Source organism: Balaenoptera borealis (assembly GCF_965194805.1).
Source record: "Balaenoptera borealis genome assembly, chromosome: 17".
In the NCBI taxonomy this organism is placed as follows: domain Eukaryota; kingdom Metazoa; phylum Chordata; class Mammalia; order Artiodactyla; family Balaenopteridae; genus Balaenoptera; species Balaenoptera borealis.
Window position 1 is genome coordinate 73,841,649 of NC_138876.1, and position 27,572 is coordinate 73,869,220.

The 27,572-nt window shown below is 37.5% G+C and overlaps 1 long non-coding RNA gene across 1 annotated transcript in view; it reads right to left on the minus strand.

Annotated features, from left to right (window-relative positions):
* Positions 1-26,076, minus strand: part of LOC309615366 — a 310,048-nt gene extending 283,972 nt beyond the window's left edge. Inside the window, exon 1 of the long non-coding RNA XR_014236771.1 lies at positions 19,780-26,076. This is a non-coding gene — a long non-coding RNA (uncharacterized lncRNA). The remainder of the gene's footprint in view (positions 1-19,779) is intronic.
* Positions 26,077-27,572: the final 1,496 nt, after the last annotated feature.

Here is a 27,572-nt window from a genome sequence, read left to right on the forward strand (position 1 = left end):
CCTGTCTATGACATTGCCACTTGGTTAGCTAATATTATCCTGCACTCAGGGGTGAAAATGTTGCATCTTTAATTATCCTGAGCCCTTTCTGCAAGCAACTAGACTCTTTCATTCCAGAACATTCAATTCCCACTCCTCTTTTCGTAACGAATATATAAAAAGAGGATTTTCACAAAAACCAAACAGCTTCCTAAATAAGCTCTTTGCTCTCTTCTAGGGAAACTGCTTCAGCTGTGGGATACTTCGAATGTCCTTCTCATTTACCACTCCTGAACTAATTCATCAGTGCTCTGTGAGAGCAGCCATATAAGGGTCAGAGAGGGAGGGAATATTGTCCTTCACCCCGGGCACCGCGGAGGGGCGGCGATGGCTTAAACTAACTAGCCTGTAATAATACTGGCAAATGTATAGGGTTCTTTTATGAGCAAGGTAATGACCATCTGAAATGGTCACCTTGACTTCTCCCCTGTCCCTCAATCCTTTAAACCTATTATTATGAGACAAAAGACATGAAATATCTGATTCTAAGAGGCATGTAAATCATTTGTACAGAGATCATAACAGAGCTCTGCCCACACACAGTGTGGGGAGGCATGTCCCCCGATGCAGACCACTGATCGGCTGACCATTTGCCAAGTTTGGGATAGAGCTTGGCTCAGAGCCCATAACCTTTTTCACGAAACCTGGAGAACTGACTTCACCCCCACGGCATGCCCTTGGGAAAATCAGTCCACACTTACAGCAAGTAGGACCCCGTGAGTGCCAGTGGAAAGGAGAGGACCGAAGGCAAGCCTGCATGGCCTCAGCAACGCTCCCCAGAGGCCTGGGGGCATGGGGAGGGAGGTGGGATGTTTGGGGGGTTGAAGACTAGCGCAGGAAGGGCAGCCTAAAAGATAGGCAGGTTTGGGAAATGTCTGAGAGTATGGGCACCAATTATCCAGGGGATAAACAAACTTCCTGACCTTTTGTGGATAAGGAAAATGTAAATTTGTGATTTTCCAGCCTTGGAAGCTCTGCCAGGAATTTTTCCATCCCATTTTTATGGATGAATCTCAATCCTGCTCCTTCACTTTGATCCAAAAGGTTTTTTCTTTTTTTTTAAATGTTCTAAGAAATGAGGGTAGCCACCTCTCCCGTGGCAAAATATTTCCACTAAGATATGTACTGCTCTCCCTAGCTGTCTCCTTCACCCAGGGAGATAAGACAAAGCTTATCTTTACTTCAAGGTTCAGGCAATGTTTGTTACAAGCTGAAAAACAGAAACAAAATGAATTTGCAAAAAGGAAAGAAACATACCATTGTACTGGCATTATAAATTTTTCAATTATTATATTTTGTACTTTACAATAAGTGGTTTTGGGGTCCCATCTGAACACATACAATTTTTTTTCTCCCTGGAAAATGAGCATAACTCCCACTTGAATCAACAGAGATGTCAGATAGATAACGTTCCCATTCCTTTCACTGATTTAGATTTGCTGTGCCCATAACTGCTTTCTTTGGAGAAAAAACAGAAGGGGAAGATAGAAGAAAGAAAATGAGTTGAGAAGAAAAGGAGAAAGAACACAGGAAGGAAAAGCATTACAGAACAGTAAGATCAATAAAAAATAAGCAAGAGAAAGAGGATAGGTAGATTACATTTTCCCCATATGGGCACTGACAAGAAAACCAGGGTTTTGTGTCCTGGAAGTGTTGGTTTCCCAGATAATTAAGAATTGTTCTCAAGAATTCCCTGGCGGTCCAGCAGTTAAGACTCAGGCTTTCACGGCCATGGACCCGAGTTCGATCCCTGGCCGAGAAACTAAGATCCCACAAGTCGCGTGGTGCAGCCAAAAAAAGAAAAGAATTGTTCTCAAAACTAATTTCAAAACAGCATTACACAAGGTTTAATACAAGCTCTACTCTGAGTAGAGCTGCAGAAATGAAGGAAGTACAGAAGATCTGTACTCCCCAAACAGTGGAGGACAGGGTCTCCCAAGGAGGACTCTGACCTGTGTACACAGCCCTTCTGGGGCTTGTAATAAATCTAAGAAGGATCCCTGTGTGTGTACCTAAGGAGTCTAGACAATAAGTACTAGAGTTTGGCAGCCTTGGCAAAGATGCTCATGACTAAGCAAAAACAGAAGAGGAGGCACAAGCTTTCAGACAATGGCAGGCAGGCAGAAAGAGACGAAAGCCTAGGAGACTAAAGCCTTTTTTTTTTTACAAACAAGAAATGGGCGGCACAAAGGGGCTTTTGTACCTGGGAGGGCCCTACAGGGTCCTGTTGGGTTTCAGCCCCCCCTTTTCTTTGATACCCCTCAATCCTGAGGGGAACAGGGGCATGACAAGAATGGGAATAAAGTTTTGGATAGAGAGGTTAATCATAAACTCAGCAGGGGAACTCAGTGTCGGGGGGACTCAATTTCAACGTGAAATTTAAAGTATAGTTTGGGGGTCTTGAAAAAACAAGTGAGGCTCTCCTGATCCAACAAAAAAAGGTTTCCTGACCCTCGTCTCCACCGTTACCACCAGTAGGCTAGGACTCCTGGGTGGAGGGAATGAAAAAAAGCCTAAATGCCCATTCGGTAATGTTCAGCAGGTCAAGGTGGGATTGGCTCCACCCTACTTCCTGACAATCCACTGCAGGTAGCAGGGAAAGGATTAAAGTGGGACTCCCAGATTGAAGCTGAGATCTACTTCCTCCTAATGTGGGGAAATCAGAGGCTGAGGAGAAGAATATGATCCTGAGCCCGGAAAACATTATGGTTAGTTAATTGGATCCTGAGCTGAGTTTTATTTGAAAATCAAAAGAAAAAAAAAATGTGGCTTTTTTTAATGTCTTTAATGCCACAGAGCAAATTTATTCCATACTTATGGCAATATAGGCATGCAGAATACATACAGAAAACAACATAACACAAATCCTCTGATCTGGAGGAATAAAGGAGTACTCAGATATGAAGAATAAAATGAATATTCAATTGAATTAAAGACTATCTGGTCTTAAACAATCCTTTCATTTCTCTGTGATTTAATTTTTCACTTCTCCTTGGGAGAAGTAATAGTTGTTATTAAAAGAAAGAAGTATTATGAGAAAAGTTTATGTTTAAATGTTGCTTCTACACAGGAAGCGTTACATAAAAAATTTTCTTTCATATAAGTTCTCTAAAATGCCTACAACACCATTTCTCCAGGAAACTTACTGGGCAGAGAAAGTAAACTGTAACTGAAACACCAAATAATATCTGCTAAAAGAGCCATCCACCACATAAAAACAAACATCCATTTCTACAATTTATTTTATTGGAATGATTTAAACTCTAAATTATTTTGGACCACTAGTCAAGTTTTAATTCCAAATTTAATTCTTCTCTAATGTGTCAAGTACCTGGCGTAAAAAAGAACAATAGCTCAGGTAAGAAATAGGAAAAGTGTATCTAATTATTAAAGATAATATTATAATTATTTTTTTAAAGGATGCAAGTTAATTGATTCTTACATTTTATTCTCTACTCAGATTTTAGTTCTTTATTTTTTTTTATGTTTTTATAACCATAGATTGTGGATTAATCTATTTAAATGGGATAGTATTTCACAGAAAATGGAGTCCTCATGAATCCCAGAACTCCTTACCAAGATGAAAGGCTGTGTTAATAAAACAGTATTAAATTACTCTGCAATAGTAATTGCTCTGCTTCTTTCTACCATAGTGAATGGTAATAAAGGAAGATTTCCCCATACAAACGTCCACGCTATTTCAAAAAATGAGACCATTGGCTTGATTTAAAATTTGGCTGTAGGGCCTACCAGTTCTAATTAACATAACTAAATCTTGATTTAGAAAAGAGATAGAAAGAGGTTAAAAAAATACAGCATGTCCTAATCAAATAAGAAGATAATTCAAAGGTCTTCATTTTGCCCATGGAAATGACTGCCAGTTGAGATACATAAAAGAAAATTTAATCGAGTTGATATAATCTAATATATAGGAACTGACTTGAGCTTCATAACATAAAAAAGTTTTCTCTGATTCAGGCATTCAACACATTATGAATACCAGGTCAACAGAATCAATATCAGTAACTCCAGTCCTATATGGGTATTTTATTTTTATTGAAGTATAGTTGATTTACAATACTGTATAAGTTTCAGATGTAAAGCGAAGTGATTCAGTTTTATATACATATAATATTTCTCAGATTCTTTTCCATTACAGGCTATTACAAGATATTGAATACAGCTTCCTGTGCTATACATTAAGTCCTTGTTGTCTACCTGTTTTATATATAGTAGTGTATATCGGTTAATCGCCTATATGGGTATTTTTAATTGTCCTAAAATTTTTCACTGTAGCTTTTTATGTTAATCAAATAAACAAATGAATGGTAAGTTATCAGCAAAACAATGGCTATCTTCTTAGAAGCCAGAGACTCATGAAGCATAGCTACAGAGGAGATAGATATATAGAAAGCAGAGGATACTTGGCAGTATGTATACACCTTAGATGATTCACTGGGATAATTTATTTCAATTTAGATGTCTTTTAATTTTGTGGATTCACTCTGAGCTAGGAAGAATTTATGGATAATTTCATTTTGGTGATGACATGAATTAAGAGTTGGAGGGTGGAAATATTCTAATATGAATATTTAGAGTATTAGAATATTTAGAATATTAGAATATACTATATCCTAATATGAATATTTAGAATCACTAAGTGATTCTAGGTGGTATAGTGATTTCCAAGTTGGCTAATCAAGTAATCTTCTGAAGAAATGATCTGGAAGAAAGGAGACTGAAGACCACCTGAACCCAATAATCCATCTAATAGCAGAATAACCAGGCGCTATATAAATCCTAACAGTATGAATCATGAAAGATACACCATCACCCAGGATATATTTTACCAAGAATGTTTAACTTAACTCTAACCAAGACATTAGTTCTAACTTTAAGTTTATAGGAAATACAAGAGATAGAACAAGTTAACACCAGACAAATCCAGAATATGGGACACTCCACAGAACAACCTGTTTTATTTTTTCAATGACTTAAGGTCATTTAAGAATTAGGGAGAAGGGGGACTTCCCTGGAGGTCCAGTGGTTAAGACTCCATGCACCCACTGCAGGGGGTGCAGGTTTGATCCCTGGTCAGGGAACTAAGATGCCACATAACACATGGTACGGCCAAACACAAAAATTAAAAAAAAAAAAAAGAATTATGGAGAAGAAAATTCCAAATAAGACACTTAAAAGATACAACGACTAGAGTCTGTGGGTCTTTTTGAATTCTGGTTTACCAACCATAAAAGACATTTTGGGGACAAATGGAGAAATGTAAATGTGAACCAGTATTAAAAGATAATAGGACTCATTGTTAATTTTGTTAAATACAATAATGTTACGGTGGATACTTTAAGAAATGTTCTTATTTTTGCGGGCTGCGCATGAAATATTTAGATGTAAAATGACATGTCTATAATTTATTTTAAAATATCTTTATAAAGATGGGGCTCAACTTCCAGTAATGGTGGAGAGGTGAGATGATAACGTGACCCCCACAGATAACGACTACAAAATACTGGCTAAAATTTAAATTCGGATGATTAAAAAATCTTAGAAAGCATCTAAACACAAGCAAAAGCAACAGGAAAGTTTGACTGTGAAAAAACTGCACCTGGAAAAGTTAAGAATTTTGAGTCTGTGGCTATTCGATCCATGGCTCTAGCCAACCTCCACAGCTATGGCTGTTGAACTGCAGCGGGAACCACAATAGCTTATTTTAGCTAAAGGAGCCACAGACTGAGTTCAGGCTTGGAAAGCAACTGGAATTTTAAAGGGGAAATTTTAGCAGCAATAGAGCCTCAGAAGGAGCGAGACGAAAATTCAGAGCAAACTGTACAAATCCCTGGCTGGCAACTAAACCATGCATAAGACCCTGGTGGGAAAAGTATTCAGAGACTAGAAAAAAAAATATTTTTGAAATTTAAACAGAACCAGAACTCTAAATTTGGTGCTTATCTAACTGAGGGCATTCCCCAACTATGAGTGGTTCAGCTGAAGAAAGCTGAATCCGCATCAGTCAGAAGAATGAGAGAATAGAGCCTGAATCAGGTAGAAACTGGGGAGACAGGGGTCATAGACAAGAAAAAATCACAGAAGCAAGGCAGCACAGAGAGGGTGAGCTGCACCTCAAAAAGGATTTTCTTGGCTGGCTGCCACATTTTATAGCTATGGGGATAACTACAAGGGACAGGTAAAAGGGCTGCATTTGGAAGCCTTAAAAACAAATAACAGCTGTTTACAGAATAGACAAAGTCTACAGTTTGAATCCAGACAGGTGTTCACCTACTAGAACAAAAACCCAATAATACACAGGAGAACATGACAGAAGCCAGAATTCATTACATTTTCTATAATATGTAGTTTCAGGGAGAAATTAGTACTCATGCAAAGAATGAAAACTGTGACCTATATTCAGGGAAAAAGGTAGTCAGAATCTGACTCTAATTTGGGCCAGATGTTGAATTTAGCAGGTAAAGACATCAAAAAAGTTACTACAAATATATTCAAAGAATTAACAGAAAATATGTTGGAAGAATTATAGGGGCTTCCCTGGTGGTGCAGTGGTTGAGAATCTGCCTGCCAATGCAGGGAACACGGGTTCGAGCCCTGGTCTGGGAAGATCCCACATGCCGCGGAGCAACTGGGCCCGTGAGCCACAACTACTGAGCCTGCGCGTCTGGAGCCTGTGCTCCGCAACAAGAGAGGCCGCGATAGTGAGAGGCCCGCACACCGCGATGAAGAGTGGTCCCTGCTTGCCGCAACTAGAGAAAGCCCTTGCACAGAAACGAAGACCCAACACAGCCAAAAATAAATAAATAAATAAAAATTAAAAAAAAAAAAAAGAGCATGGTCACATGTTCTTAAAAAAAAAATTATAATAAAGTTTGCTAGCAATAATTGATAAGATATCTCAAAAGAAAAGTGGAAATAATTTTTTCAAAAGGATATCATACAGCTGAAATGTAAATAACTAAAATTAAAAAGGGCTAAATGGGCTGAAAAGCAGACAGGAAATGAGAGGATATAATCAGTGGACTTGAAGATAGATCCATAGAAACTGTCCTAGCTGAAAAAGACACCAAAAAAATTAAATAAAAAAGTAGCAATACCTCAGAAAACTCTGGTAACACTATGAAGTGATCTAAGCAGGTGTAATGGGAGTGCCAGAAGGAGAGAGAGAGAGGGAAAGAAAATTTTTTTTAGGTAATGTCTGAGAACTTTCCAAATTTGTTGGGAAACATTAATTTATAGAACTAAAAATCTCAATGAATCTCAATCAGAATAAACGAAGAGAAAATCATCCCTAGGTACATCATAGTCAAACTGCCATCAGTCAAAGAAAAATTGCAATTCTTCAAAGCAGCCAGAAAAAATACATTACACACAGGAAAGCCACAATATAACTAATGACTAACTTCTTACCAGAAACTATAGGAGTCAGAAAAAATTGAAATAAAATGTTCAAAGTGCAGAAGAAAAAAAATGTTAATCAAGAATTCTATATCCAGCAAAGCTATTCTTCAAACTGAAAGAAAATAAAAACATTTTCAAATAAACAAAAATGAAATGGATTTATCCTTAAGAGAAAAGAGTCACTAGGAGAAGTCTGAAGGAGAATGCTATTAAATTGCAACTACTAATATCAACAGGATGAAGACCCCCAGAAGTAAATATGTGGTAAATACAAATATATATATACTTCATACATATACTTACATTTTATATTTATGTATACATATATGACATACATACATGAGCCATACATGATAAAAATAGCACTGGGAGTTGGCAAACAAAAATACACTGTTTCAAAATTGCTATGTTTTACCTGAAGTAATTCAAATATTAATTCTGAATTGATTGGGGCTAATTTTAAGATGTATGTTGTAAACCTTAGAGCAACCACTAAAAAAAAGTAATACAGAAAGACATAGCAAAAAGTCAATCAAAATATTAAAATGGGGGATTCCCTGGTGGCGCAGTGGTTAAGAATCTGCCTGCCAATGCAGGAGACATGGGTTCGAGCCCTGGTCCGGGAGGATCCCACATGCCGCGGAGCAGCTGGGCCCGTGAGCCACAATTACTGAGCCTGCGCGTCTGGAGCCTGTGCTCCGCAACAAGAGAGGCCACGATAGTGAGAGGCCCATGCACTGCGATGAAGAGTGGCCCCTGCTTGCCACAACTAGAGAAAGCCCTCGCACAGAAACGAAGACCCAACACAGCCATAAATACATAAATAAATAAATAAATAAAAATTAAAATGGAAAACTAGAAAATACCTGATTACCACAGAAGAAAACAGAAAAGAAAGAATAGAGAACAAAATGTTGATACAAGTAAGACCAATAAAAAACAAATAGCAAAAACGGCAGACCTAAAGCTACCACTTCAATAGTTACTTTCAATGGGAACAGACCAGATACTCCAATCAAAAGGGAGAAACTGGGACTTCCCTGGCGGTCCAGTGGTTAAGACTCCATGCTTCCACTGCAGGGGGCACAGGTTCAATCCCTGGTTGGGAATTCTGCATACCACTATGCAGCATGGCAAATAAATAAATAAATAATTTTTTTTAAAAGGCAGAGATTGCCCAACCAGATATAAAAGTAAAACCCAACTATATGTTCTCTATAAAATATGCACTTGAAATATAAACACATTAAAAGTGAAAAACTGAAAAACTTTTTTTTTAAAATGGGTTATTATGGGATTATATGAAATCATGTGTGTGAAACTTTTGAAAATTATAAAGCATTATAGAATTTAAAGAATCTTTCATTCAATAAAAATAGTGAAAAACTAGAAAAAGATATATAATGCAAAAAGAAAGCTGGAGTGGCTATATAAAATCAAACAAAATAGACACCAAAACAAAGAGTACCACTGTGGACAATGATAAAAGGTTCAATATATCAGGAAAAGATAACAATTATAAATATGTATGTGCCTTACAAAAGAACTTCAAAATATATGAAGTAACGGACCTAAGGGGAAAAAACAGACAAATCCACAACCATCATTAAGACTTTAACACACATCTTTTCTGTAATTTATTTTTAAAAACTAGACAAGAATATCAGTATTTCTGATAGAAGGCCTGAATGATACTAACCACTATCTTCACCTAATTGACATTTTTAGAAAACTAAACCCAGAAACTGCAGAACACCCACCTTTTTGAAGTGCACATAAAGCATTCACCAAGACAGAGTATATGATGGGCCTTAAAACAGGTCTCGACAGATTTCAAAAGACTGATAACTTACAGAGTATGTCTTCGGAACACAAAAGAATTAAATTAAAATTAGCAAAAATAAAATTTTTAGAAAAACTTCAAATATCTGAAAATTAAGCAACTCTATTCCAAAAAACCAATGGGTCAGAAACAAACACACAAAAATAAAATTAGAAAAAATTTAACTAAATGAGAATTTGCTGTGACGTGTAGCAAAATGATTATTTAGAGGGAAAATATTACATGCTTATATTAGAAAGGCACAAAGTTCTCAAATCAATAATCTAAACTTTAATCTTCAAAAAACTAGCAAAAGAAGAGCAAATCATATCTAGACTAAGTAGAAGAAAAAAAAGATAAGAACATAAATCAGTGAGATAGAATATAGAAAAAACAATAGAGAAACATCAATGAAGCCAAAAGTGGTTCTTTTCAAATATCAATAAAATTGATAATCTAGCTGAACTGATCAAGAAGAGAAGAAACAAATTACCAACAGAGAGGGGAAATATCACTTCAGATCTTACAGACATTAAAAAGATAATAAGGAAATAGTATGTACAACTTTATGCCAATAAATTTATCCAAACAGATGAAATGAATACATTCCTTAAAAATAATAAATTATCAAAGCTCTCTCAAGAAAAAGTAGACAACTTTAAAAGTCTGTACCTATTAAATAAATTAATTTCTCTGTGCACAGATTCTGATTGTGAAAAGTCTTAAGTAATCTACTACTAAAACCAATAAGTGCATTTAGCAATGTCACAAGATACAATATACAAACATTACTTGTATTTCAATACACTAGCAATAAAAAATTGGAAATTAAAGTAAAAATAGTACTATTTACATTGAATAAAAAATTATGATATAGTAAAGTATAAATTTAGCAAAATATGTGCTATACTTCTCCACTGAATACTACAAAACGTTGCTGGGAAGATTAGGAAAGCCCATGTAAATGCAGAGAAATACCCTTTCAAGAATCACAAGACTCAGTATGTTAAAATGTCAAACCTATCCAAACTGATCACCACAATACCAATCAAAACCCCAGCAGGCTTTTTTTTTTAGAAACTGACAAGCTGATTGTAAAAATTTATATGCAAATGCAAAGGACCTAGAGTAGCCAAGTGATTTTGAAGAAGAACAACACTGAGGACTTACACTACATTATTTCAAGACATATTATAGAACTACAGTAATCACAACAGTTGTAGTATTGTCATAAAGGATAGTCATAAACATCAATGGAACAGACTAGAAAGTCCATAAATAGTCCTACAAGTAAACTGATTTTGAAAAAGATACCAAAATAATTTATGGGGAAATGATAGTTTTTTCCAACAAACAGTGCTAGAACAATTTGATTATCAGATGCAAATTTAAAAAGATATTGGACATTCATCTAATATCATTTACATAACTTGAAACGGAAAATTATAAAACTTTATAAAGAAAACACAGGAGAAAAATCTTGCTGATCTTGGCTTAGCCAAAATTTCTTTACTATCAGCCCACGTGCTGCAATGAAAGGTGCCACGTGCCGCAGCTAAGACCTGACGCAACCAAAAATAAATAAATAAATTTTTTTAAAAATTTCTTTACTATCAGAAAGCATCAACTACAAAAAAAATTGATAATTTGGAATTTATCATAATTAAAAACTTCTGCTCTTCAAAATTGACAGTTAAGAAAATGAAAATACAAGCCACAGACTGGGAGAAAATATTTTCAAAATCCATATCCAATAAAGGACACACTGCCAGAATTATATAAACAACACTTAAAACCCAATAATAGGATTACAAACAACTAAATTTCTTAAATGAGCAAAGAATCAGAAAGACACTGCACAAAATATGCTATACAAGCGGCAAATAATCATGTAAAAAGATGTTCAATATAATTAGTCATTAGAGTAATGCAAATTAAGATACCATTACACACTCACCAAAATGGCTAAAATTTAAAAGATTGACATAATCAAGTACTGGTGAGGATGTGGAGCACCTGGAACTCTCATTCATGACTGATGGGAATGCAAAATGGTACAGCCACTTGGAAATAGTTTCACAATTTTCTATAAAATTAAATACACACAGTATGACCAAAATTCTACTTCTAGGTGATTAGCCAAGAGACATGAAAAGAAAAATCTACACAAAGATGTGCACCCAAATGTTTATAGCAACTTTATGCAGAATAGGGGAAAAAAAAAAAACCTGGAAATAACCAAAATGTCCATCAGCTACAGAATGGGAAACTTCGGTATATCCATACAATGCAACACTAATCAGGAATAAAAAGAAAAAAATATTGATAAGTTCAACAACATGGATGAATCTCTAAAGCATTATGCAAAGTGAAAGAAGCCAGACATAAAATACTATCTACCTTATGATTCAATTTTTGTGAAATTCTAGAAAAGATAAAACTATAGAGGAAGAAAAGAATTCAGTGGTTTACTGGAGTTTTGGTGGAGGAAAGGAATTGGCTGGAAATGGCCATAAGAAAATTTTAGGATGTAGAATATTCCATATCATGAGTCTGCTGGCTGTCACGTGACTGTATATATTTGTCAAATCTCGTAAAATTATTCACCTAACATTGAAATTTTTTATTGTATGTAAATTACACCTTAAAGAAAAACCTTAGGATCCATAAAGTTGTATAAATCTAAAACATGGAATAAATATAGTAAATGTTAATAAATTGTTAAATCTGTACGATGGATATATGAGGCATTACACTCTTCTTTCTCTTTCTCTGTATTTTGCAAATTTTCTTTGCAGAAATATTTTTAAGGAAGATGTTGACGTGATGGGAACATCATGATGGTGAACATCAAGAAATTTTTAAAAAAATCTTAAAAGATTTCTTTCCTATCAAATGTAGCCACTACCACATATAGTGGCTCTTTGGCATAAGTTTACAACCCTGGCTAAGACTGAACTGCAATCTCTCTTGAGGCTACTTTCACTGCCTTGAAAAATAAAGTCTCAGGAACAAAGAGAAAACCAGTAGTAAGATCAGTGGTGCTATTTTCACAGAATGAACAATTTCTTACTGGCTCAGACTCCTTTTTTCTTTTTTCCGTTCTTTCTTTTTTTTTTTTTTTTGGTGCAATATTTGTTAAAAGCTTTTTTTGGTGTTTTATTTATTTTGGGTAGGTTTCTTTTTAGCATGGGAGTTCACAGACCATTTTCCATTTTTATTTCCTTTTTAATTGATCACTTGGTCATCCTACTTCTAGAAAATGAAGGAGCAAAAAAGAACATGTTTCACTTCTCTCACTCTCTAAAACAGTTCTAAGAAATTGAGAGAAAATATTAAGGCTGACATTTAGCGATTATTAAGAGTCTTTGTTTTAAAAAAAAATTCCCTGAAACTCTATGATATATTAAATACTCACTAAAATTAATGAGAATGCTTTTATTCTTACCTGTGAAAAAAAAAATTTTTAATGCATGGTTTAGATAGGAAAATTTTTAGTCTTGCAAGTGTTCTGTTAAGTGTTAAGAAGTCTGGAGGGACCATATGAGAGAAAGTGAGAATGTGGAGAGCTGTGTGGAAAAAAAAAATAAAATTGTTAAGAATATGATGGGTAAGAAGAAGAAAAGATATCACATCTTTTCTGCTTCTCCCTTTCTACCACAGCCTTTCACTAATGTTCTCAAGTGAAACACTCTTCTGAAAGTTTAAACAAAATCAATATTTTCCTTCATGTCAAATACATAAAAGCATATTTTCAAAGGCAGAATTTTCTAGTTATCCATTTGTCACGGTGGAAATGATCAATATTTGATGTTAGGGAGAAAATCATTTATTTCTGTCCATGTTTTCAAGTAAACAGTTTTCGTTTTTAAAAAAAGTCATGTTGTATATATATATGTACAATTATCATTAGTTCTGTCATCTTTCTCTGACCTAATAAAAGGAAGAAAGGGAGGAAGGAAGGAAGGAAGGAAGGAAGGAAGGAAGTGAGGAAGGGAGGGAAGGAAGGAGGGAGGGAATTTCTTCTAACTTATTTACTATGGAGAGAGTTAACTATAGCACTTCCAACATTAGAGAGAAAATAAATACTACTACCTGAGAAATGAGGAAGACTAAGAGAATAGCTAAGACTGAAAGTCTCTCAATTTAGTCTGTGAATTCCCACTCAATGTCACTGAATCCTGTTAGCAAATGATTTTACTATAATGTCTTAAGCACAGGGTAAGCATTCTTGAATTCTCTTCAGAAATCCTTCACTTGTACCCTGAGGCTGTCAATATCTAACAAACTAGAAATTCAAGGGCCACTCAGATAACTTTTTCCCTTGACAGTAACCAACCACTGCTATCTTTTACTTACCTCCTTTTACCAAACAATGTATCACCAAGAGAGATATGGGAATTCCAACATCAGGGATTTCATATTTGAGTATATATACTGTCTTTTTATTAGGTAAGTATTTACCACATGCTAATATTATTCAAGAAATTGCAGAAAAATCACATGCAAGGCACATATTTTAAGTGTGTTATCCACATGTAATTTACAAGATAACATCAGAGATAGTTCATCTCACACTACAATAGAAAAAAAAAAACCTAAATATTTAGTAAGAACACCACGCAGATGGCACTAGGCTAGGCACTGTCTGACTTACAGAAATGTATAAGACATGGTTCCCACCCTCAAAAAAAGCACTATTTCATTAAAGAGAAAGACTTAAAGACATAAATCTCCAGGCAGCAGTGTAAGAGGAGCCATGGGGCAAACCCATGACTAGATGCCAAAAGGATGCACCAATAAAATGCAGTGCTCCCTCGGAGGCAGTGAGTACTGTAATTTGTGGAAAATTTTGTGCAGTGACTTAGCGTTAAGTCAGCACTGACTGAAAATCCACGCTTTTTGAGTAGTTTGTCATGCTGAGAAGGACACAGAATTCAAATTCGTCCTGCTCTGGTGTGAACTCAGGCTCTGCCATCTAGAATCTCAGGTTCAGCATTCATAAACTGGAAATAATACTTTTTCATTCCCTTGTTGTGAGGATTAAATCAGACAACATAGAGAGAATTAATCTCAAATACACAGAATATGATTTTTTAAGTTATAAGCTATTTTATTTGCCATTGTTATTAGATTTTAAGTACTGACTGTGGGATTCCTATCCCTTGGGAATCTGCTTAGCCTAGACCCAAACCCCAGCTCCCTAGCTGTGCAAATTAGAGAAGTCTTCCCATGATTGCTCTAGGATTCTTTCTCATGCTTCTCACCCCCATCAATCTGGGCATGAAGCACAACCAATTCTTCGCCCTTCTTCTAGATTTCCACGTTAAAATCCACTGGCTGCTAAGCACAGGCTGTGCCCAGGGATGGCATGGGGAGAGAAGAGGCGCAACATCCCAAACTTCCGAAGTTCCAGTGTCCAGTTAGAAGTCCCTCCAATAATCATGCAAGCTTAGTAGTAACAGTCGACTGGTCTACCAAAGGTAGCCTCAAGCCAAATCCCTTCCTCTTGGCATTTTTTTCCCCTCAATCTATCCTGTATATGCGCACCCCGCTAGCTACCAGGGGTGGGTTTGCGAGTGGTTCCAGCTCTTATTTTTGTGACCATTCTCCCCTCAATGGAAGCAAATTGAAGGTTCCGATCTCCAACCAGGGCCCTGCTCAGAGGAACACTGCTCAGACCTCACCCTGAGATGCACCTCCAGTTGCCCAGGTCTAGTCCAGGGAATCAAGTTTGCTCTGTCTTATTCCCCAAGAGCTTGGTTGCCTCTTTTTGGCCCTCTTATTATTAGTTTCACTAACAGCAAAAATTTAAGGTTTCCCATAAATGTACTGGAGCTTCTTCACTGGTAAATGTTTCTGTAAACTTTTCATACCCATAGCCCCAAGTTCTAGCAGAGCCTGATTTTTTCCAAATGACATTCCATAGTAATTTCTGATACACTTTGCTGCAAAAACATCTTAAATGTGCACATGTATTAAGAAATCTTTTCTCCTAGTATGTGGTCAGGAATTGACTGAAAGAATATCCCAGAAACTTCTAGTTTACCAAATATTGAATACATTGAATAGCAGACATTCTGCCATAGAAACAGACCCTGGCAGACATGAAACCATGTAATGTCAGACCCAACAAACTTTAACTGCAGCTGCGTCTCCACCTCCAAGGCCTCTCATGCTATATCATTTCAGTGGCATGTTTTAACAACTCAAATTACCCTCTACTACCTGAGGCACCTAAGTCTCCAAAATGTCTCCAATTTCTGGAACAGGATCCCAATTATCTGCCATTTCCCAAAAGCTTAGGAATATATTTTATTTTTAAGCTTATGAGACATGCATGGTATTTATGTGAATTTATATGAAGTTTGGGCTTATAAATTTGTGTACAGAGCTATAATATCTTCACTGTTTTTCTACTCTTTCCAAAGCAACAATGATATAGCATCTGATTTCCATGGCTCTCAGTAATTTGTTCATATATGCTGGAAATGTTTCTGTTTTTAATTAAAATTAATATTGTACCAGAGATGGTCTTTTCTGTATTACACATATCATATTTGAGCAATGTATTCTATATATACAGACACCCCCTGCCATTCTAACATCAACCTGAATTCTGTTATTGGACTCATTTGGTATGGCAGGCTGATGTGCTGAGGGTCCTGAAGATCATCCTTATGCTCCATGATTTGCTGGAAGGACTCACAGGACTCAGGAAATCTGTACACACTGTTACAGTTTACTGCAGTGAAGAGGTACAGATTAACATCAGCAGGGAGAAAAGGCTCAGAGGGCAGAGTCCAGGAGAAACCAAGCACAAGCTTCCAGCTGTCCTCTCCCTATGAAGCCATGCACAGACAATATATAATTCTCCCCTTAACAATGTGTGACAACCCATGCTAAGTGTTGCCAACTTGATCATCTCACCTGAGTCTTTGTGTCCAGGGGTTTTACTGGGAGTCTACCACATAGCATGCGGCACCTGTATGACTGGCCTTAGCTACTCAGTATGCAGCCCCCCTCCTCCAAGAGGTCAAACACATGGTACAGTCCACAGCCTCAGGCATGCCAAAACAGGTGCTCACCATAAATCATATTGTTAGCACAAACTATCTCCTGTGGCCCAAGATCTCAGGTATACAAAGAAACTTATCAGGTAGGATACGCCAAGGACTCAGAGGTCATCTTCCAGAGGCCAAGCCTAGGGTCAGTTCTGAAGACGCTGGGAATGTATAGGGTTTGAGCAACCCAGACCTGCTGAGTTCATCCTTTCCTATACAGCTGAATAATAATTCCCAAAGATATCTTGGCCCTCATTCCTAGAACCTGTAAATGTTATCTGATATGGCACAAAGGACTTTGCAGATAAGATTAAGTTGAGAATCTTGAGATGGAAAGAATATCCTAGATTACCTGAGTGGATCTTAAATGTAACCACAAGCACCTCTATAAGACAGAGGCAGAGGCAAATTTTACTACAGTGAGACAGAGGGCAATATGCCTGAAGCAAGATGCTGAGGTGCTGGCTTTGGAGATGGAGAAAGGGGCCACAAGCCAAGAAATGCAAAGAGTGCAACAAGAAGAGGCAAGGAAAGGAAGTCTCCCCTGGAGCCTGCAGAGGCAGCATGGCCCTGCCAACAACTTGATTTCAGTCCAATGAAACCAATTTCAGACTTCTGTCCAGAATTGTAAGCCACCGGGTTTGCAGCAATTTGTTACAGCATCCATAAGAAACTGATACAGTTGGGGACAAAACTTTGTAATGAGATGGCTTTGGCATTTCATTTACTAAACCTTCTTAGAAGTCATTCTTTCATTTCATTCAGCTCTAAAAGAGTGAAATATTATAGCAGGATGTCAGTATATACATGAACATGCATGCACACATTTAAAATGCAAATGATCATAAGTACAAAACATTTCAAGAATTTGAAAGCCTAAAGAAATAGCAGGCAAGCTACCCTAAACCAGATGGCTAACTAATGGATTCAGCAGTTGTCCTATAAGGATATTAAATTCAAATATCAAAAGCTGTAATATCCTGAGTACTGTGACTTGAATATAAAAAAATAATTGCAAACACGGAAATGAAAAAAAAGCAAACTGGCATCACATGAAGGGTAAGATAATCAAATGACATGGGAAATATCAATGAACTTTACTGGGTTCCAGGTCTGAATTTCCATATTCTATAATAAACCTTAAAGTTACTCAAACTATCTTATTTCCTGTTTTTATAGATGATAATATGATCATCTTCTGCCTTTGGTGATTTCCCCAGCTTCAATTAACATACACATTTACTCCTCTGTGAATGTATACTTTTCAGTTCTGATTCACATATACATATTTTAACCATTAGGTCAGAACAGGTTCTTTTTCCCTCCAAGTATATTGGTAAATCTTTGGAGTCTTTTTCTCACCAATCAGATTTACCTATATATAATTATATTTATTTTTATAGTTCATTAATTTCTCTTTTAGTCATGATGTAAGCCAGGGTAACAGTCAAATAACCAGCACGATTTTCCTGAGCTCTATTTTTGTGGTAGATAAAAATAATTTTTTAAATTAAATTAAAATAATAATTTTAAAGAGTTAGGAAAGATGTCTATCCAATCTCTACCATTTTGTGTGTTCGTTGTGCTATACTCTGTAAATTGATTATCATAATATACTATGCACATTACACAATCAAATAGTGACTTCTAAACCATCAAAATGTGTAGAATAACTTTAGAATCTACCACACTGCATCAAATTGTTTGAAAATTGATAAGCCATATATGGACTATATGTCTACAATGAATAAAGCAGAATATTCATTTGTGAAGAACAGCCCAATTTATGACCATTCACAGTAGTTGTTCAATAAACGTTAGTTACATTCACATGTTAATATACTTTAGTAAACATCCACTCTGTCAAGGACTTTATAACCATTTGTGTCAGAATAGAGCTCAGTCTTCATTATGCCCACTTCACTGAAACTTTATGTAATAAATTAGGAAACAACGGTGTCAAGAGATTAGGTAGTTTGGCCAATTCTCTCAGCAAGTTATTAGCAGAGTCTAAACATGGTTACAGAGTTTAATAAAAATTCTTACACATACTCCCAATTTATCATGAAATACGTGAGAATACAGTTCCCATTGATAACTCTTGAGATACAAAATGTTCAGGTTTTCTTTCTCCCTAAATAAAAGATTGGAGAATTTTTAACAATCTAGACAAATTCATGTTTATAAAAGTCATGCACCAATTGCTACATCAGATATATGAGTCTAAATTAAATCAAAGTATTAATATTTGATCCAATTAACTGGAGCTCAAAGAAGATAGTCAATCTAAGTAATTTCGTTTCTGTAAAAATTTTTCAATTAATTACCATAATGGTTAGCCAAAATATCAGATTTCCTCTGAATAACTGTAGCTTTGGGGACCTGGCCAGAGGTTGTGGCATCCTGCAATGCTTTCCACACTGATGACTGGCTCTGGGTATCAAGGGAAAATGCAACTCTTCTCAGAGCTCAGCTGGCAGCTCCTACTCAGACGCATAGAGCCATTTCTACTGTTATTTCCATGGAAACCACTAGCAACGTAGCTTAGTGAACCAAGAACCAGGTATGAAGCCTCTCAGCTAACTGTACTGCGAGTTCAATCTCTGATGGACAAAATGAGGGTCATGTGGTTACTTAAAACCTAATATCCTCCATAGTGACCAAGACCCAGGTGAAGATTTTATATAATTAAACTGGTGTGAAGGTGGCCCAAAGGCTCCCTTTCCCTACTGAAGGACGGCTGCTTATAACTGCCAGAGCAAGGGCTTTACAACAGCTAAAGAAGTAATAGTTATAGTCTTTTGTGTGACTATATCCAGCCTTTATATGCTACTTTATTCGAAAAAGACAAGTAATCATATGGATTCTTACTTCAGTTCTATGAGTAATATTATCTGCACAATTATTTAACATTTTTAAAACGAATTTTCCATTTACATTAAAATTTCTCACTTTAAGTCAAAAAAAATAGAGTTCCCAGTTTGTCATAATCAAGTCTTTAAATCAGTTCTTAGTCCCTGAGTGTACATGACCTGACACAGATACGAAGGGGACCAGGAAAATTCACACCTACATCATGGTCACTTGAGGTGACTGCTTCATCCTCGAAGTATTTACTGAGCACCTACAATGTGCCATGCACTATGTCGAGTGCTAAGGATAGAGTGGGAGTAAGAAAGACCTAATTCCTGTCTTCAGGGAGTTTCCAGCCTAGGGTATTCCGTACTATGGGTGACCCAAATCTGCTGATTGTGGGACAAAGTTCAGTAAAGCAACCATGTGCGTAGAAAAAGTTGCCTCTGCTAGCTGGGGCTGAAAATTATCTAAGGTAGTTATCCTTCTAGTTAACCCATAAAACATGTATTGCTTAGGGTAACTAATGTTAGCTGTTAAAGAAATAAATAAACCCTGAAATCTCAGCTCCTGATTTACCTCCATGGGGAAGGGTGAGGGCGCTCTGTTCCATGGTGTTCCTCGGCATCTAGGCTACTACCACCTTGTGGTTCCACCCTCTTCTAGGTCCTTGGAGTTTTTATTCATCAAGTAAAGAGAGTGGGACGATCTGATAGACCAGGCCTGGAACTTGGGCACATGACTTCTGTCCACATTCCAGTGGCCAGAACTCAATCTCAAAGTCACACTTAGCCCCACCAAACTCTAGGAAATACAGTCCAGCTGGTGCCCAAGAAGAGAAGGAGAGCATCCTCTCCCTCTCCCCACCCACGCCAACCCACAAAGTTCTCTCCATTCCACCAGTGCACTGGAAAGAGAGCAAAAAAAGGGTACAAGAATTTTTCTCAGCTTGGCTGGCAGTGAAACACATGACCCACTCAAATTCCATTGTCAGAACTCAGTCTTGTGGCCACATTTAACCAAACGAGATCCTGAAAGTTTGAATATCGTTCAAACTTTCAGGATCTCGTGTCCAGGGGTAGACCACAGGCACTGGGATTACTCGTCCAATCTAACACAAGCTCCCTTTCAGTCATTACTAAGACAAAGAAGAAAAGTGCACCCTTACTTGTTCACATGCATTTCTTTGGCTGCCCCTATGGGATTCTTCTTTTCAGAGAGTCCTTGAAGTCTTTTATTTTTCCATTTTAAATAAGAAATTAGAGGACTCAAAAGGTAAAAATCTTGAATAAACTGTAGTCTGATAGCTAACCCAAAGCACACTTGTAACTAAATTTTAGATCTTCTCATTCATAGTCCATTTAGTTGACTTCTATTAAATACATACTGTGTATGTAGCACTGTGCTAAATATTTAGGGAATAAGAAAGAAAGAAAGGCCTAATACTTCCCTTCAATGAGCTTTTTTTTATTTTTAAGAAATAAGATATTTACATAAAAGAAACACATACATACATAATTATTATTTAGAGAAATGCATGCAATTGCACATAATGTGATGCTGGAATCAGAACAGGGACTCCAGGACAGTGTGTAGACAAGAAGGAATTGTGCAGAGAATAACTCCCAGGAAGAATTTCACTGAATTTCAACTTGAAAACTGTAGGATGTGGATGAATAGAGAAAGACAGAGGACTTGGAGAGATGATACTGAGGTGGCAAGAAAGCATGAGCCAAACTCCATTCTGAACAGCGAGGAGACAGGTGTGACTGAGGAGAACCGGTACTGGGAACAGGAGAAGTGGGGAGACCTCATTGCTGGTGATTCTGAAGACATCATCTCTAAATGATGTTAGAGAACCACAGTAGGGACTTGACCTGGCCATCATATGCCTGTCCAAGGGCTGAAGAAATACTGCCCTGGCGACAATATGTAGAGCACCCTGCAGAAGGCAGAGATGACTGACAGTGGTCAATTCAGTGGACCTTGACAGAGACTGAGGAACAAGAAGATGAGAGACTGAACAATAGCCGTGCTGGAGAAACCTTACAAAGAGAGAGTGAAACATCCCTTGACAAAAGAATCTTACATTCATGAAACAACATACAAAAAAAACTTTAAGATGTTACAGAATAAATGCCCAAACCAATAACGTAGCCTAACATTCCCTACATGGTGGCCCACTTCTAGTAAATCCATGTATTCGTGTCCTGTTTACATTTTTGTGGTGAGAAGAAATTATATTACTACCTACATAAAACCCTGTGCTCTTCCCTCAAGACAGTAATTTTTTGGCAAAGAGATTAAGTAAAGCCACAACCCTACAAAGAAATGCAAGACTACACACATTATCTCTTACAGGCAGGCAGTGATGTTTGTAATACACTAAGGAGATATCTTCTCAAAAGAAACAGATGTTCTTAGTTGACAATGGAAATGTAAACAGAACCTTATGGAATTTTCTCCTCATTTGGCTTATTTATTTATTTATACACCGCCTTTGCTAAAAAACAAATTAGACAAGCTTAGAGAGGTAAAACAAGATAAAGTAAAAATAGGTGATGAAATCAGGTCAGAAGAATAACACAAGTAGAAAAAATAAGATAGAGCCAAGAGTAATGTTGACACTTTTTTTTTAATGTGATAAAGCTCTATCCACTGGCTGGAAGCGAATCCAAAATTTGGTTCCGAACTTTATGCCCAAAACAGAATTGTTTTCATGATAACACAGTGTTCATAATACAAAGCATTTACTCAGAAGAGACAAAGCCATGTCTAGATGTAAGAACCCCCAAAAATTTCTCTTGTGGATTCTTAAAAAAGAGGTAATTATTAATATTTTGTATTGGTCGAACTCTTTCCATTGCAAATGATAGAAAGTCTGACTCAAACTGGCTGAAGCAGAAAAGAGAATTGACTGACCAGTGTACTGAAAATCCGAAGGGTTAATCTATGGTTTCAGGCATCGCCAGATTCAGGTGCTCAAGTACTGCTGTGAGGGCTCTCTTCCTATATCTCGGTTCTGCTTTCCTGTGTGTGGCTTTATTTTCAAGAGGACTCTCCCCACTTAAAGGCAACAATGGGCACCAGCAATTCCAGATACACATTCTACCAGATTAGCACCTCTAAGAGGAATAGAGAGCCCTTTCCCAGCTGATACAACAGAAGTCCTGGGACTGGTTCTGGTGGTCCCAGCTTTGGTTACATGCCTCCGTCTGAACCATCACAGTGGCCAAGGTAAGGTCCTCATGTCTCATGGGGTTGGGGTGGATCACTGCCATCCAATCCCCATGGACTCAGATCAGAGATGAGTGGATCCTTTAAGGGCTACTGGCCAGGCTAAGTCGTGTCTCCTATACATCCCAACAACATACTTCTAGAAAAATAGTTAAGTATTTATTTAATAAGGTTGTTTCTTATACACTTTCCTTAATGGGGTTAATGCTCTCACACCAAAACTCTACAATTCTATTAAGGTCACTAGAGTGTCAGCTAAGCACATACCTCTCTTTTGGTATGGCTTAGTTGGGTTTTCTGTGTTAGGTTTCTGGAAAAAACTAGAATTCACTCAGATGGTTTAAATAAATAGACTTTAGGAAAACAGTTACTTATGAAAATGTGGGCAGGAGTAAGGACGCATATAAGAGGTATTCAGGCACCCAGAACACAGCAGCGTTAGGAAGTTGTTAAAGGGGACATGATTTTGCCAGTGGGTCTGTGGATTTGGAGCTGTCCAGTGAGAGCTATGGTTGTGGAGGAAAGTACTTGCTCCCAGGAAGCAGCCGAAAAGCCGGGGGGAAGTGGGAAAGAAATATCTGAGATCAATACTGATCCCCACATTGAAATCCAGAACCATTTCACCTCAAGAGACGCGACTGGAGCAGAGCTTCAGAACAACACCGTCCCAGTGATACATCCATCCACCACGCAGCATCGTCACTTTCTATTCCCACAACCCTCAGGTACAATAATGGTTAGCCAACTAAGTGAGACCCTCTGGGAACACCTGAAGGAGAATTCCTAATGGTGACCTTGCTGAATCTTCTAGAGTTGAGCATGGCTTTGTTTAGCTCTTATTAAAAAAAAAAAAAAAAAACAGCTCTCAGCAACTTGCTTACCATCCTCTTAATTTACACTATTACCCGCTGTATCATATGTAACACCCTGAGCATCACAATTCAAATTAATCCTGTCAGTGCCTTGAAGCTCAACACGAACCAAGAATCCTCCTATGACTCATGCCACCGGACAAAACACCTGACACAACTCCTCAAGGCAAGCTTTGCATGGTGAAACCTTGAAAGGAGACCAGATGGATTCTGGACACAGACTCCGCTCCCACACTGCTCCCAAATGCCAGCAGTGGACAGCATTCTCCAATGGGTACTGAGTACCTCTAGATGTGAACTCCACCTCTATCAGATGACCCACCTTTCTCTTTCCTTTCTAAGGCCTCCTCCACCCCTTTACCTTCCCCCATCTAGGGAAATCCTTTCAAGTCCCAGAGGATGAAAGCTTGCTTTTATTTGTTATGTATTATGGTCTAGCTCAGAGTTGTCCAATTCCAGTCGTGGTAGAAATGATCTGTAATTTTGAGCTATATATACAGTAGCTTCCCTAGCCAAGTCTGGCTATTGGGCACCTGAAATGTGCAAATGAGGAACTGACTTTCCATGTGTTTAATTTTAATTCATTTAAATTTAAATAGCTACATGGCCATGAACTAGGGGCTACCAAAAGGACAGGTTTAGCTCTTGATACTCAAAAACTAAGAACTGATTTCCTTTTATTTTTGCTCCTGATTCCTTCTGATTTCCCTTTTTTTTTTTTTTTGAGGTTGGAAAACGAAGTTTTTTTTTTTAATTTATTTAATTTTTATTTATTTTTGGCTGCGCTGGGTCTTCGTTGCTGCACACAGGCTTTCTCTAGTTGCAGTGAGCAGGGGTTACTCTTCGTTGCGGTGCGCGGGCTTCTCCTCGGGCTCCAGATGCACGGGCTTCAGCAGTTGTGGCTCGTGGGCTCAGTAGTTGTGGCTCGCGGGCTCCAGAGCGCAGGCTCAGTAGTTGTGGCGCACGGGCTTAGTTGCTCCACGGCATGTGGGATCTTCCCAGACCAGGGCTCGAACCCGTGTCCCCTGCATTGGCAGGCGGATTCTTAACCACTGCACCACCAGGGAAGCCCGGAAAACGAAGCATTTTAATAGTCATTTCAGATAATATGGACATTCTTTTTTGATATTACATAGCTTAACAAATGGTAGTTTCTTAAAGATCAGTTGCAATGAGAAATCTGAAACCATACCTTCTGTACTGTTAATCTTAAAATTTATTGGTTTATCTTGCAGTTTGAATTGATCTTTTACCCATGTGTGATTTTGTAACATCGTGTATTGGTCAACTGGAAAATATTGGTTCACTAAGTTATAAGACCGTTCTAACTGTACAGCGGAAAACTCCACCATATACTCCTACGTGATTAAGAGTAAAAAAGACAAATCATGTCTTTATAACATTGTAAAAACAGCTTTGGCCTTCTGTACTCTCTAAATGGGTGGGTGGGGCTCTCCACACCTACTATGAGAACAACTATCCTAGGATGGCTACAGCCAACAGCTTCTGAAAACATAAAGGACCTTTAAGGTATCATTTTATGGCAAAATAACTCAATTGGATGAGTCTACAGTTAAACATAAAATGTATTTCAAGATTGTGAACACACTTCACAAATAAAGAAAAGCCTAAAGAAAATAAAAGTCACTTACACTTTAGTCTTCTAGAAATAAACGTGTTACTATTTTGGCCCACTGGCACCTCTCCTTAAGGGCAGGGACTCTGTTTTATTGATCTACAAATTTCAGATCTAGCACAGTGCCTGGCCCTTATAAGCACTCAAAAAGTATCTTCTTTTTTTTTTTTTTTTAAATACCATACATAATTTTGTACTTAATTCTTTTTACGTATACTGTACATAATTCTCTATCCTTTTCAGCCAGCCTTGCAGTGGGTCCATTTCCCCGTATGTATTCTTTAACGACTGCATAACATTAAAAGTTACAAGCTCAAACTCACTTAAAGAACCATGACTTTGCTTTAGCAAGGAGTAAAAATTTTGCAAAGAAACGTAGAAATTAAAGATGATACAAATAGATGGAGAGATATACCATGTTCTTGGATTGGAAGAATAAACATTGTGAAAATGACTATACTACCCAAAGCAATCTACAGATTCAATGCAATCCCTATCAAACTACCAATGGCACTTTTCACAGAACTAGAACAAAAAATTTCACAATTTGTATGGAAACATAAAAGACCCCGAATAGCCAAAGCAATCTTGAGAAAGAAAAACGGAGCTGGAGGAATCAGGCTCCCAGACTTCAGACAAAGTTACAGTAATCAAGAGAGTATGGTACTGGCACAAAAACAGAAATATAGATAAATGGAACAGGATAGAAAGCCCAGAGATAAACCCACGCACATATGGTCACCTTATCTTTGATAAAGGAGGCAAGAATATACAGTGGAGAAAAGACAGCCTCTTCAATAAGTGGTGCTGGGAAAACTGGACAGCTACATGTAAAAGAATGAAATTAGAACACTTCCTAACACCATACACAAAAATAAACTCAAAATGGATTAAAGACCTAAACGTAAGGCCAGACACGATAAAACTCTTAGAGGAAAACAGGCAGAACACTATGACATAAATCACAGCAAGATCCTTTTTGACCCACCTCCTAGAGAAATGGAAATAAAAACAAAAATAAACAAATGGGACCTAATGAAACTTAAAAGCTTTTGCACAGCAAAGGAAACCATAAACAAGACCAAAAGACAACCCTCTCAATGGGAGAAAATATTTGCAAACGAATCAACGGACAAAGGATTAATCTCCAAAATTTACAAGCAGCTCATGCAGCTCAATATCAAAAAAACAAACAACCCAATCCAAAAATGGGCAGAAGACCTAAATAGACATTTCTCCAAAGAAGATATATAGATTGCCAACAAACACATGAAAGAATGCTCAACATCATTAATCATTAGAGAAATGCAAACCAAAACTACAATGAGGTATCACCTCACACTGGTCAGAATGGCCATCATCAAAAAAGCTACAAACAATAAATGCTGGAGAGGGTGTGGAGAAAAGGAAACCCTCTTGCACTGTTGGTGGGAATGTAAATTGATACAGCCACTATGGAGAACAGTATGGAGGTTCCTTAAAAAACTAAAAATAGAACTACCATACGACCCAGCAATCCCACTACTGGGCATATACCCTGAGAAAACCATAATTCAAAAAGAGTCATGTACCACAATGTTCATTGCAGCTCTATTCACAATAGCCAGGACATGGAAGCAACCTAAGTGTCCATCGACAGATGAATGGATAAAGAGGATGTGGCACATACATACAATGGAATATTATTCAGCCATAAAAAGAAACAAAATTGAGTTATTTGTAGTGAGGTGGATGGACCTAGAGTCTGTCATACAGAGTGAAGTAAGTCAGAAAGAGAAAAGCAAATACCATATGCTAACACGTATATATGGAATCTAAAAAAAAAAAGGTCATAAAGAACCTAGGGGCAAGATGGGAATAAAGGCACAGACCTACTAGAGAATGGACTTGAGGACACGGGGAGGGGGAAGGGTAAGTTGGGACAAAGTGAGAGAGTGGCATGGACATATATACACTACCAAATGTAAAATAGATAGCTAGTGGGAAGCAGCCGTATAGCATAGTGATATCAGCTCGGTGCTTTGTGTCCACCTAGGGGGGTGGGATAGGGAGGGTGGGAGGGAGGGAGATGCAAGAGGGAAGAGATATGGGGACATATGTATATGTATAACTGATTCACTTTGTTATAAAGCAGAAGCTAACACACCATTGTAAAGCAATTATACTCCAATAAAGATGTTTAAAAAAAAGGGACTTCCCTGGTGGCACAGTGGTTAAGAATCCGCCTGCCAATGCAGGGGACACGGGTTCAAGCCCTGGTCCGGGAAGATCCCACATGCCATGGGGCAACTAAGCCCGTGTGCCACAATTACTGAGCCTGCGCTCTAGAGCCCACGTGCTGCAACTACTGAAGCCCAGGCGCCTAGAGCCTGTGCTCTGCAACAAGAGAAGCCACCGCAATGAGAAACCCGCTCGCCGCAACGAGCCCAACGCAGCCAAAAATAAATAAATGTAAAAAAAAAAAAAAAAAATTACTGAGGGTAAACGTGGATATCCTGGCTGTCATCACAAATTCTAAAACTCTGATGATTGCAGTCTTCATATGAATTCTTTTCAGAAAATAAGTTTTTGCAAAAAGAGAGTATATAACACATACATATAATTCTTTAATTTCTAATCTGGATTAA